We start from the raw sequence: 12,884 nt of genomic DNA on the forward strand, positions 1-12,884 counted from the left end.
AGAGCTTTTTTTGAGCTTGGGAGTTGAATTCAGAGAAAACCAGTGGCACCATCGTGTTTTTCGCGAACTTTTACATCAGAGTCAACAATCGAATCGCAAATTCCTCACACATGCAACATCTCCATTGGACCATCTCATCTTATCACTAAATATTGGACCCATTTTTGTAATTTGTGCCTCATGATTGTCGGCGAACATCACGGAGCCCGAAACTTCAACGATTACTCGTACAGCGCGCACTACAGTGAACGCGCAATGCGCATTTTGTAGGCGCTAATATGCCGCGGTGAATGCGCAATGCGTGAAGTATTCCCCCAGTCTCGTAGGCGCTAATATGCGTTTCCGGCCGACCGCTCTGTGCGATTAGTTTAAATCATGGCTTATTTCTGTGAGTGAATTTGGTTCACTTTAGAACCAAATTCAAATGAAATGCAAACCTTGTCTCTTTTCTTTTGTTTCCTATTGATTTATTGTGACCTATACCCTCCATGAGACTGATCCTCGGAATTTTCTGTAGTTTTTCCGGATATTGTGAAGCTTGCGGCAATTCCGATTGGAGTATGTGAACGACGAATTTTAATGCTTCCACGCGAGTCTTCTCGGCTCTTGCTAAGAATATGATTCGGATTTTCTCGTTTTTCATTTCTAAGGGTATTTTCTCGCCAATGTATATTTTACATTTCTCGAACTGAAAAAGTTAAAAGCCCGCTTTTAAAAATAGAGTCGCTGCAAGGTGCTGTATGCCGGGCGACTCGATGGTGGGTGATTTCGCGTGTCGCTTAAGTCCTTGGGTGGGGGCGGTCGTTAGGTGACTCCTCTAAACGGGCCCTTTGTAGGCTTTGTCTGGAGAAGACCGTCCCCTTGGCGCTAGGAACAGCCGCTCCTGAGGCCTGTAGTACGTCTCCCATGCAAGATCAAGTGGTCGGAGAGCAACGAAAAATCCACGCTTCTGTGCCAGTCTCCTTAGCTGAGAATGTAATAGAGCTCGGTTTTTGAGTTTTTTCGTAAGATGCATGTTTTCGGCCGTTGGATTTTGTTCAACGTTTCATCCAATCCGAGAAGTTTACAGCCGTTCTTAAGGGGATTCGTCAAGCTCAAGTAACGTGGTCTAACTGGGATGCGATTTATCGCATCGATTAGGTAAAAAATCTCGGCAGAATTTTAATTTTTAGCAAAAAAAAAAAAAAAAAAAAAAAAAAAAACGATAGCCCCTGCGCAAAAGCCTAAAGAACCATTCTAAACCCAAAACTCGGCAAAATTTAGAGAAATGAAAGCAGAATTGTGTTTGGGGGGAAAAACCTCGCGCTCGGTACAAAAATCTATAGCTGATCGAATGCGAGATTTTTTTTCACACTTTATTCTTCTCTGAATTTTGCCAATTTTTGATTTAGAATGATTCTTTAGGCTCTTGCGCAGGGGCTATCGTCCTTTGTTTTACTAAAACTTCAAAATCTGCCGAGATTTTTTACCCAAAAGTTGCAATAAATCGCATGCCAGTTCGACCACTTCTTTTTAGCTTGACGAATCACCTTAAGTAATGGATTTGAATTTTGATGCAACTGATTCTTGGAAAACAACGAAGATCTATTCTCTTTTGCTAATTTTCCCGGCCGAATATTTGCGTTTTGGTTTCTGTATGCAGCGGCGCAAGCATTCCTACATTTATGAACGTCAGTAATTAAATGGAGTCGAAAAGCTTAAATTTTCCTTCATTTTTGCGGGATACCTCGCCATGATCCTACTCTGGAGCTCAGATTGTGCGCTATGGCTACAACGATGCAAGCATATGGTGCAGTACAACATTCATAAACGGACCGTGTTTAGCAGAAAGGAACTAAGCCACGTCAGCTATTGCCAAATTTATAAGTGGGCAAGAGAACGTCTGTGCGGATTCTTTTGAAATTTTCAAGGGATTTGCTTCGTATTTCTTATGCTGTTATAAATTCACTGAAATAGGCACAAAAATCCGCGCAACCGTTTTCATGTAAAAAATAAAATTGCCCTATTAAAGGCAATAGCTGATGTGGGTGCTGTGGCTTGGTTCCTTTCTGCTTAACACGATCCAAACTTCACCGTCCGGTCAAAGTATTACAAGCGCCACGCGGCATTCCAAAATTTCCGCCGCCATTTTATTTTTTACAGAGAAATTGTTGGTTGAATCTGTTCGAAAATTCCACTGAATTTTATCAGTAGCTCAAAGAAAATTCAGAGAAATTTTCGGACAGCTTCGTTGAACAATTCCTCTGTAAAAAATAAAATGACGGCGGCAGTGGCGTGGCTAGGATTTCTTTAAGGAGGGGGGGGGAGGTTCATTAAAAAATGTGACGGTAAATTTACATTATTTTGCGTACGTCCCTCCCTGATAATATTTTATATCTGCCCTCCAAAAGTAAAAAAATAGGTTCAAGGAACAAGGCCATAGGCCCCCTCCCCTTGCTCCCGTCGAAACATCGCATGGCGCTATTAATACTTTAGCCGGAAGGTGATGATGTGAGTTAATACTTATATAATAGACACCTGAAAATCCAAGATTTTCCTTCAATTGGGCGTGATACCACACTTGATGTAAGAGAATATGGAGTAAGCAAGTTGTAATTATCTCCCATCCCACTAGAGAGCAGCACCCGTTATGTCGGTCAGTCCTCAAGTAGCTGCCAGATTTCTCTATTTACTAGGTTGGATACTAATTAATTTATTTCAGCAACTTAGTCTTATTATGTAATTACCATGCAAGTAATACTACTCCAGTTCTTAAAGTATTGATTTACTCTTGATTTACACGAGGTTGGCAAAAATTGTCTTTTTCATGATATTATTTCCAAAGCCTCTTTAAATTTCCCTTAGTTACAATTTTAACTAAATACGGTCTCCAAAGGTAAGGAGCTGTATACACGGAGCATGATTTGACAATTCAATTACTAAAAAAAAAGTGACTGCAGATTTTACAACAAAAAAATGCTACTTTAGCCACCTCCGTGGTTAAATTAGCTTACAATAGCGGTTGAAGTAGCATTTTTCTCTTGTAAAATCTACATTGAAACATTGCAGTCACACTTTTTTTTTGCAATTTAATTGTTAAATCAGCAATTTAATTTTTTCCGTGTAAAAATCGACAAAGAGCACTACCCTTAGGGCAAAAAAATCGGAACCGCGACGTAGACACCAGCATTCAGAGGAGCACACAGCAAACACGTAAGCGCAAAAAATGCCCAAAAATTCAAAACCAAACCGACTATAACGTGACTACAACGCGTTGATGCAACTATTCGTCCTTCATGTACGGCCGTGTTGCCTATGCAACTAATTGAAGGTGCACTAGATTTCCGTACGCCATAGCAGGAATGGGTGCTTATCGCTAGTTCTTCCTGAACCTTGTTTAGTCATAGTGTGAACCGAATGGGGCCTCATGAGGAAAGGAGCTGTTCAAGAACGACCATGAATACCACGCTTAGCCTTACTCAAACAATATCAATTGTTTTCATGGGCCTCTTGCAGACTTCAGCTAAAGAAAAAACAAGAGTCATTTCTAATAGAGAATGGCTCAAATATCGCGATGGGCAAACCAGGGAGGTCTGAAATACACCCCTGATTTCAGAGTTTTCCTAAGGCATCTGCGTTATTTTTTAAGCTTCCCCCTAAAGACGATGCTACGGCACGGTTGAACATTTTGTAAGAGGAGTCGTTCCATGCAACCCTTGCGCACCAGGATGCCGCGCAATGGAGAATTTGCATGCAAATTTTTTATTGCTTCATCTGGAAGTGCTTGAAGAGCTGATTTCGCAATCTTTTTTATAATTTTTATCTTTAATAGTAAATAGTATAAAAATAGATTTAAAAGTGAGAAAATGCACCGCCTAGTGACGTCATCTGGCGGCATTTCCCATTTGAACACACGTATTTTAGCAGATTAGATCACTTTTTCATATCTTCTCCGATAATGGGCCTGTTGCATGCAAGAGATACAGCCGTGTGAATATACTTTTTAGAGGTTAAATGACACGAAAATTACGATGGTCACATTAAAAAAGTCTGAAATACACTCCTTACTGCGCAATTTGCGTTGTTAGGAACGCGCTTTTTCAAATTTCCCGCGTCTGGGGGCAGTTTTCTAACGGCAGCTCGCGGCTATTTCCGGTCAACTAAAACTGACAACATAACCTAAAAATCGGAGCTCGTGATATCGTGAAATGAAATGTAGAAGGATTGCGTTGGATATTTAAAAGTTGATCGATTTCGTTACCACATAAAGCGTACATGGACCACTATAAGAGATCACGTTGGGTTTGTAAACAAACTGAAGGAAAAAATGACAACAACAACAACGACTCGGCATCTTCCGGAAATCACCGACCCCGCCGTTTGCTCGTTTCCGGTGATTGGAAAACTGCCCCTAGACGCGGGAAATTTGAAAAAGCGCGTTCCTAACAACGCAAATTGCGCAGTAAGGAGTGTATTTCAGACTTTTTTAATGAGACCATCGTAATTTTCGTTTCATTTAACCCCTAAAAAGTCTATTCGCGCGGCTGTATCTCTTGCATGCAACGGTATTCTCGTGTTTAGTCCACTCAGTAATTTCCACTTAAATACGAAATTCTTCAAATTTTGGACACATGCAAATTCTCTATATTCAACAAAGTCAATGCCAATCCGCCAAAACACACGTGAAAAGGCGGAATTCCATAAACTGGTGATTTTACACTCACAATTTTCTTATGTTGATAAAAACCATGGTGCCTCCTCATGATTTGCGCGTGAAAGCGTCAGCCATGTTAAAAATTGTGTAGCATCCTAGCGAAATGTTCACCTGCGCCGTAATATCTTTCTTGAGGCGGGAAGCTTCAAACAACTCTAATTTCCTTCGCAGGTAGTGAAGTGAGGAGGGTGTTCCAGATGCCACACTACCCTGATGCACTCGTTGTGATTTTTGAGCTATTTCCTTTGAGAGGTAGGCATGCTTTTTGATCAAACTGCGGGCTGATTGTTGAAATTGATGGACAATGGTATAGACAAAGAAGATAAAAGGATACGGAGGAATCTTATAGCGGTGGAAGCGGATGGTTGCAATGCACAAAAGACATAGGTCTAACTAACGATAACCCACGGGCGACCCCATACTTATTAGTAACCCAGTCGATAATTTACTCCCGTAGTCTATAAGAACCAACCATTTCATGCAAATAGGAACGATCCTTACTCCGTATATCCTCTTTGTCTACGGAATTGTCTAACAATTGGAACAATCGGCCCGCAGAATTTCGCACCAGGGCCTTTCCCTAAAATGAATGTATATATGCTAATAGAAACTATGTTACACGCTAAACCCTATGCACAAAGTTCCGAATAGCATAAATACGTCCAAATGGGGAACACCTCGAGCGTTACCAACTTCAGAAGACTGGACTTAACCACCTGCGGCACCGAAAAAACACCGGGGTGACTTCCGACCAAGAGCCCTGGAAAAAACGCCATACGCTGTTTTGTCCTTTCTCTCTCTCGCACTCATTGCTCAGATGCGGCACGTCAAAGGAGCACACTCGGCTTTGATCCGCCGCCGTTTTATCGTCTATCTCTCTCCCACTCATTGATCAGATGCGGCAACCCGCGGCTCGTCAAAGGGACACACACACACTCGCAAAAATACAGGCTGGGCCTCGTAATTTGGTCCGCGGTGGTAGTGGTGGCCCGAATCCGAGTGCCCCGAAAAAACACCGGAGTGCTTTCCGACCATGAGCCCTGGAAAGAACGGCCGTAAACGGGGACTAAGGCTCAACTTGGATTCGTCCATACGCTGTTTTGTCCATTCTCTCTCTCGCACTCATTGCTCAGATGCGGCACGTCAAAGGACCTCACTCGGCTTTGATCCGCCGCCGTTTTATCGTCTATCTCTCTCCCACTCATTGATCAGATGCGGCAATCCGCGGCTCGTCAAAGGGACACACACACACTCGCAAAAATACAGGCTGGGCCTCGTAATTTGGTCCGCGGTGGTAGTGGCGAGCCCGAATCCGAGTGCCCCGAAAAAACACCGGAGTGCTTTCCGACCATGAGCCCTGGAAAGAACGGCCGTAAACGGGGACTAAGGCTCAACTTGGATTGGTCCATACGCTGTTTTGTCCATTCTCTCTCTCGCACTCATTGCTCAGATGCGGCACGTCAAAGGACCTCACTCGGCTTTGATCCGCCGCCGTTTTATCGTCTATCTCTCTCCCACTCATTGATCAGATGCGGCAACCCGCGGCTCGTCAAAGGGACACACACACACTCGCAAAAATACAGGCTGGGCCTCGTAATTTGGTCCGCGGTGGTAGTGGCGAGCCCGAATCCGGGTGCCCCGAAAAAACACCGGAGTGCTTTCCGACCATGAGCCCTGGAAAGAACGGCCGTAAACGGGGACTAAGGCTCAACTTGGATTGGTCCATACGCTGTTTTGTCCATTCTCTCTCTCGCACTCATTGCTCAGATGCGGCACGTCAAAGGACCTCACTCGGCTTTGATCCGCCGCCGTTTTATCGTCTATCTCTCTCCCACTCATTGATCGGATGCGGCAAACCCGCGTCTCGTCAAAGGGACACACATACACTCGCAAAAATACAGGCTGGGCCTCGTAATTTGGTCCGCGGTGGTAGTGGCGGCCCCGAATCCAAGTGCCCCGAAAAAACACCGGAGTGCTTTCCTACCATGAGCCCTGGAAAGAACGGCCGTAAACGGGGACTAAGGCTCAACTTTTTTTGGTTCATACGCTGTTTTGTCCATTCTCTCTCTCGCACTCATTGCTCAGATGCGGCACGTCAAAGGACCTCACTCGGCTTTGATCCGCCGCCTTTTTATCGTCTATCTCTCTCCCACTCATTGATAAGATGCGGCAACCCGCGGCGCGTCAAAGGGACACACACACACTCGCATACAGGCTGGGCCTCGTAATTTAGTGCGCGGTGGTAGTGGCGAGCCCAAATCCGGGTGCCTCGAAAAAACACCGGAGTGCTTTCCAACCATGAGCCCTGGAAAGAACGGCCGTAAACGGGGACTAAGGCTCAAATTGGATTGGTCCTTACGCTGTTTTGTCCTTTCTCTCTCTCGCACTCATTGCTCATGCTCAGATGCGGCACGTCAAAGGAGCACAATCGGCTTTAACAAGCCGCCGTTTTATCGTCTATCTTTCTCCCACTCATTGATCAGATGCGGCAACCCGCGGCTCGTCAAAGGGACACACACACACTCGCAAACATACAGGCTGGGCCTCGGAATTTAGTGCGCGGTGGTAGCGGAATAAAGGAGAGTGCGTAGATACAGAGTGTTCCTAAAGGTGATCTCGATTTTCCAGGGATCCTTGTTGCCCAGGAGCCCACTATGAACTCGGTGAAGTCTCGATTTTCATGGTTGGCAACAGTCGTTCCGAAAAAATGAGAGTGCGTGGATACAGCGTGTTCCTAAAAGTGATTCCAATCTTCCACGGATCCTTGTTGCGAAGGAGCCCAGTGCCAGTATCAACTTGGTGAATTTTCAATTTTCACGGTTGGCAGCAGTCGTCCCCGTCGCGTCGGAGGCGGAATGCGCGGATACAGGGTGTTCCAAATGACCGACCTGCACGGCTCATCGATGCTTTGTTCGAATGGGGACGGCAGTTTGTGATCGGGGAACTCCCGATTTGCACGGTTGGCAACAGTCGGCACTGATCGAGAAAGGAAGCGATGATACAGCGTGTTCCGTAAAACTGATCTAGAAGATCCATGGATGCTTGCTGCCAAGAGAGGCACGCTTTAGTTACAGTGACTTCTCAATTTGCGCGGTTGGCAGCAGTCATTCGGAATAAAGGAGAGTGTGTAGATACAGAGTGTTCCTGAAGGTGATCTCGATTTTCAGGATCCTTGTTGCCCAGGAGCCACTATGAACTCGCTGAAGTCTCGATTTTCATGGTTGGCAGCAGTCGTCCGAAAAAAGGAGAGTGCGTGGATACAGCGTGTTCCTAAAAGTGATCCCAATCTTCCACGGATCCTTGTTGCTAAGGAGCCCAGTGCCAGTATCAACTTGGTGAATTTTCAATTTTCACGGTTGGCAGCAGTCGTCCCCGTCGCGTCGGAGGCGGAAAGCGCGGATACAGGGTGTTCCAAATGACCGACCTGCACGGCTCATCGATGCTTTGTTCGAATGGGGGCGGCAGTTTGTGATCGGGGAATTCCCGATTTGCACGGTTGGCATCAGTCGGCACTGATCGAGAAAGGAAGCGATGATACAGCGTGTTCCGTAAAACTGATCTAGAAGATCCTTGGATGCTTGCTGCCAAGAGAGGCACGCTTTAGTTACAGTGACTTCTCAATTTGCGCGGTTGGCAGCAGTCATTCGGAATAAAGGAGAGTGTGTAGATACAGAGTGTTCCTGAAGGTGATCTCGATTTTCCAGGGATCCTTGTTGCCCAGGAGCCCACTATGAACTCGGTGAAGTCTCGATTTTCATGGTTGGCAGCAGTCGTCCCGAAAAAAGGAGAGTGCGTGGATACAGCGTGTTCCTAAAAGTGATCCCAATCTTCCACGGATCCTTGTTGCTAAGGAGCCCAGTGCCAGTATCAACTTGGTGAATTTTCAATTTTCACGGTTGGCAGCAGTCGTCCCCGTCGCGTCGGAGGCGGAAAGCGCGGATACAGGGTGTTCCAAATGACCGACCTGCACGGCTCATCGATGCTTTGTTCGAATGGGGGCGGCAGTTTGTGATCGGGGAATTCCCGATTTGCACGGTTGGCATCAGTCGGCACTGATCGAGAAAGGAAGCGATGATACAGCGTGTTCCGTAAAACTGATCTAGAAGATCCTTGGATGCTTGCTGCCAAGAGAGGCACGCTTTAGTTACAGTGACTTCTCAATTTGCGCGGTTGGCAGCAGTCATTCGGAATAAAGGAGAGTGTGTAGATACAGAGTGTTCCTAAAGGTGATCTCGATTTTCCAGGGATCCTTGTTGCCAGGAGCCCACTATGAACTCGGTGAAGTCTCGATTTTCATGGTTGGCAGCAGTCGTCCCGAAAAAAGGAGAGTGCGTGGATACAGCGTGTTCCTAAAAGTGATCCCAATCTTCCACGGATCCTTGTTGCTAAGGAGCCCAGTGCCAGTATCAACTTGGTGAATTTTCAATTTTCACGGTTGGCAGCAGTCGTCCCCGTCGCGTCGGAGGCGGAAAGCGCGGATACAGGGTGTTCCAAATGACCGACCTGCACGGCTCATCGATGCTTTGTTCGAATGGGGGCGGCAGTTTGTGATCGGGGAATTCCCGATTTGCACGGTTGGCATCAGTCGGCACTGATCGAGAAAGGAAGCGATGATACAGCGTGTTCCGTAAAACTGATCTAGAAGATCCTTGGATGCTTGCTGCCAAGAGAGGCACGCTTTAGTTACAGTGACTTCTCAATTTGCGCGGTTGGCAGCAGTCATTCGGAATAAAGGAGAGTGTGTAGATACAGAGTGTTCCTAAAGGTGATCTCGATTTTCCAGGGATCCTTGTTGCCCAGGAGCCCACTATGAACTCGGTGAAGTCTCGATTTTCATGGTTGGCAGCAGTCGTCCCGAAAAAAGGAGAGTGCGTGGATACAGCGTGTTCCTAAAAGTGATCCCAATCTTCCACGGATCCTTGTTGCTAAGGAGCCCAGTGCCAGTATCAACTTGGTGAATTTTCAATTTTCACGGTTGGCAGCAGTCGTCCCGTCGCGTCGGAGGCGGAAAGCGCGGATACAGGGTGTTCCAAATGACCGACCTGCACGGCTCATCGATGCTTTGTTCGAATGGGGGCGGCAGTTTGTGATCGGGGAATTCCCGATTTGCACGGTTGGCATCAGTCGGCACTGATCGAGAAAGGAAGCGATGATACAGCGTGTTCCGTAAAACTGATCTAGAAGATCCTTGGATGCTTGCTGCCAAGAGAGGCACGCTTTAGTTACAGTGACTTCTCAATTTGCGCGGTTGGCAGCAGTCGTTCGGAATAAAGGAGAGTGTGTAGATACAGAGTGTTCCTAAAGGTGATCTCGATTTTCCAGGGATCCTTGTTGCCAGGAGCCCACTATGAACTCGGTGAAGTCTCGATTTTCATGGTTGGCAGCAGTCGTCCCGAAAAAAGGAGAGTGCGTGGATACAGCGTGTTCCTAAAAGTGATCCCAATCTTCCACGGATCCTTGTTGCTAAGGAGCCCAGTGCCAGTATCAACTTGGTGAATTTTCAATTTTCACGGTTGGCAGCAGTCGTCCCCGTCGCGTCGGAGGCGGAAAGCGCGGATACAGGGTGTTCCAAATGACCGACCTGCACGGCTCATCGATGCTTTGTTCGAATGGGGGCGGCAGTTTGTGATCGGGGAATTCCCGATTTGCACGGTTGGCATCAGTCGGCACTGATCGAGAAAGGAAGCGATGATACAGCGTGTTCCGTAAAACTGATCTAGAAGATCCTTGGATGCTTGCTGCCAAGAGAGGCACGCTTTAGTTACAGTGACTTCTCAATTTGCGCGGTTGGCAGCAGTCGTTCGGAATAAAGGAGAGTGTGTAGATACAGAGTGTTCCTAAAGGTGATCTCGATTTTCCAGGGATCCTTGTTGCCCAGGAGCCCACTATGAACTCGGTGAAGTCTCGATTTTCATGGTTGGCAGCAGTCGTCCCGAAAAAAGGAGAGTGCGTGGATACAGCGTGTTCCTAAAAGTGATCCCAATCTTCCACGGATCCTTGTTGCTAAGGAGCCCAGTGCCAGTATCAACTTGGTGAATTTTCAATTTTCACGGTTGGCAGCAGTCGTCCCCGTCGCGTCGGAGGCGGAAAGCGCGGATACAGGGTGTTCCAAATGACCGACCTGCACGGCTCATCGATGCTTTGTTCGAATGGGGGCGGCAGTTTGTGATCGGGGAATTCCCGATTTGCACGGTTGGCATCAGTCGGCACTGATCGAGAAAGGAAGCGATGATACAGCGTGTTCCGTAAAACTGATCTAGAAGATCCTTGGATGCTTGCTGCCAAGAGAGGCACGCTTTAGTTACAGTGACTTCTCAATTTGCGCGGTTGGCAGCAGTCATTCGGAATAAAGGAGAGTGTGTAGATACAGAGTGTTTCTAAAGGTGATCTCGATTTTCCAGGGATCCTTGTTGCCCAGGAGCCCACTATGAACTCGGTGAAGTCTCGATTTTCATGGTTGGCAGCAGTCGTCCCGAAAAAAGGAGAGTGCGTGGATACAGCGTGTTCCTAAAAGTGATCCCAATCTTCCACGGATCCTTGTTGCTAAGGAGCCCAGTGCAAGTATCAACTTGGTGAATTTTCAATTTTCACGGTTGGCAGCAGTCGTCCCCGTCGCGTCGGAGGCGGAAAGCGCGGATACAGGGTGTTCCAAATGACCGACCTGCACGGCTCATCGATGCTTTGTTCGAATGGGGGCGGCAGTTTGTGATCGGGGAATTCCCGATTTGCACGGTTGGCATCAGTCGGCACTGATCGAGAAAGGAAGCGATGATACAGCGTGTTCCGTAAAACTGATCTAGAAGATCCTTGGATGCTTGCTGCCAAGAGAGGCACGCTTTAGTTACAGTGACTTCTCAATTTGCGCGGTTGGCAGCAGTCATTCGGAATAAAGGAGAGTGTGTAGATACAGAGTGTTCCTAAAGGTGATCTCGATTTTCCAGGGATCCTTGTTGCCCAGGAGCCCACTATGAACTCGGTGAAGTCTCGATTTTCATGGTTGGCAGCAGTCGTCCCGAAAAAAGGAGAGTGCGACGGATACAGCGTGTTCCTAAAAGTGATCCCAATCTTCCACGGATCCTTGTTGCTAAGGAGCCCAGTGCCAGTATCAACTTGGTGAATTTTCAATTTTCACGGTTGGCAGCAGTCGTCCCCGTCGCGTCGGAGGCGGAAAGCGCGGATACAGGGTGTTCCAAATGACCGACCTGCACGGCTCATCGATGCTTTGTTCGAATGGGGGCGGCAGTTTGTGATCGGGGAATTCCCGATTTGCACGGTTGGCATCAGTCGGCACTGATCGAGAAAGGAAGCGATGATACAGCGTGTTCCGTAAAACTGATCTAGAAGATCCTTGGATGCTTGCTGCCAAGAGAGGCACGCTTTAGTTACAGTGACTTCTCAATTTGCGCGGTTGGCAGCAGTCGTTCGGAATAAATGAGAGTGTGTAGATACAGAGTGTTCCTAAAGGTGATCTCGATTTTCCAGGGATCCTTGTTGCCCAGGAGCCCACTATGAACTCGGTGAAGTCTCGATTTTCATGGTTGGCAGCAGTCGTCCCGAAAAAAGGAAAGTGCGTGGATACAGCGTGTTCCTAAAAGTGATCCCAATCTTCCACGGATCCTTGTTGCTAAGGAGCCCAGTGCCAGTATCAACTTGGTGAATTTTCAATTTTCACGGTTGGCAGCAGTCGTCCCCGTCGCGTCGGAGGCGGAAAGCGCGGATACAGGGTGTTCCAAATGACCGACCTGCACGGCTCATCGATGCTTTGTTCGAATGGGGGCGGCAGTTTGTGATCGGGGAATTCCCGATTTGCACGGTTGGCATCAGTCGGCACTGATCGAGAAAGGAAGCGATGATACAGCGTGTTCCGTAAAACTGATCTAGAAGATCCGTGGATGCTTGCTGCCAAGAGAGGCACGCTTTAGTTACAGTGACTTCTCAATTTGCGCGGTTGGCAGCAGTCATTCGGAATAAAGGAGAGTGTGTAGATACAGAGTGTTCCTAAAGGTGATCTCGATTTTCCAGGGATCATTGTTGCCGAGGAGCCCACTATGAACTCGGTGAAGTCTCGATTTTCATGGTTGGCAGCAGTCGTCCCGAAAAAAGGAGAGTGCATGGATACAGCGTGTTCCTAAAAGTGATCCCAATCTTCCATGGATCCTTGTTGCTAAGGAGCCAGTGCCAGTATAACTTG

Source organism: Bemisia tabaci, chromosome 10, assembly GCF_918797505.1.
Source record: "Bemisia tabaci chromosome 10, PGI_BMITA_v3".
NCBI lineage: Eukaryota > Metazoa > Arthropoda > Insecta > Hemiptera > Aleyrodidae > Bemisia > Bemisia tabaci.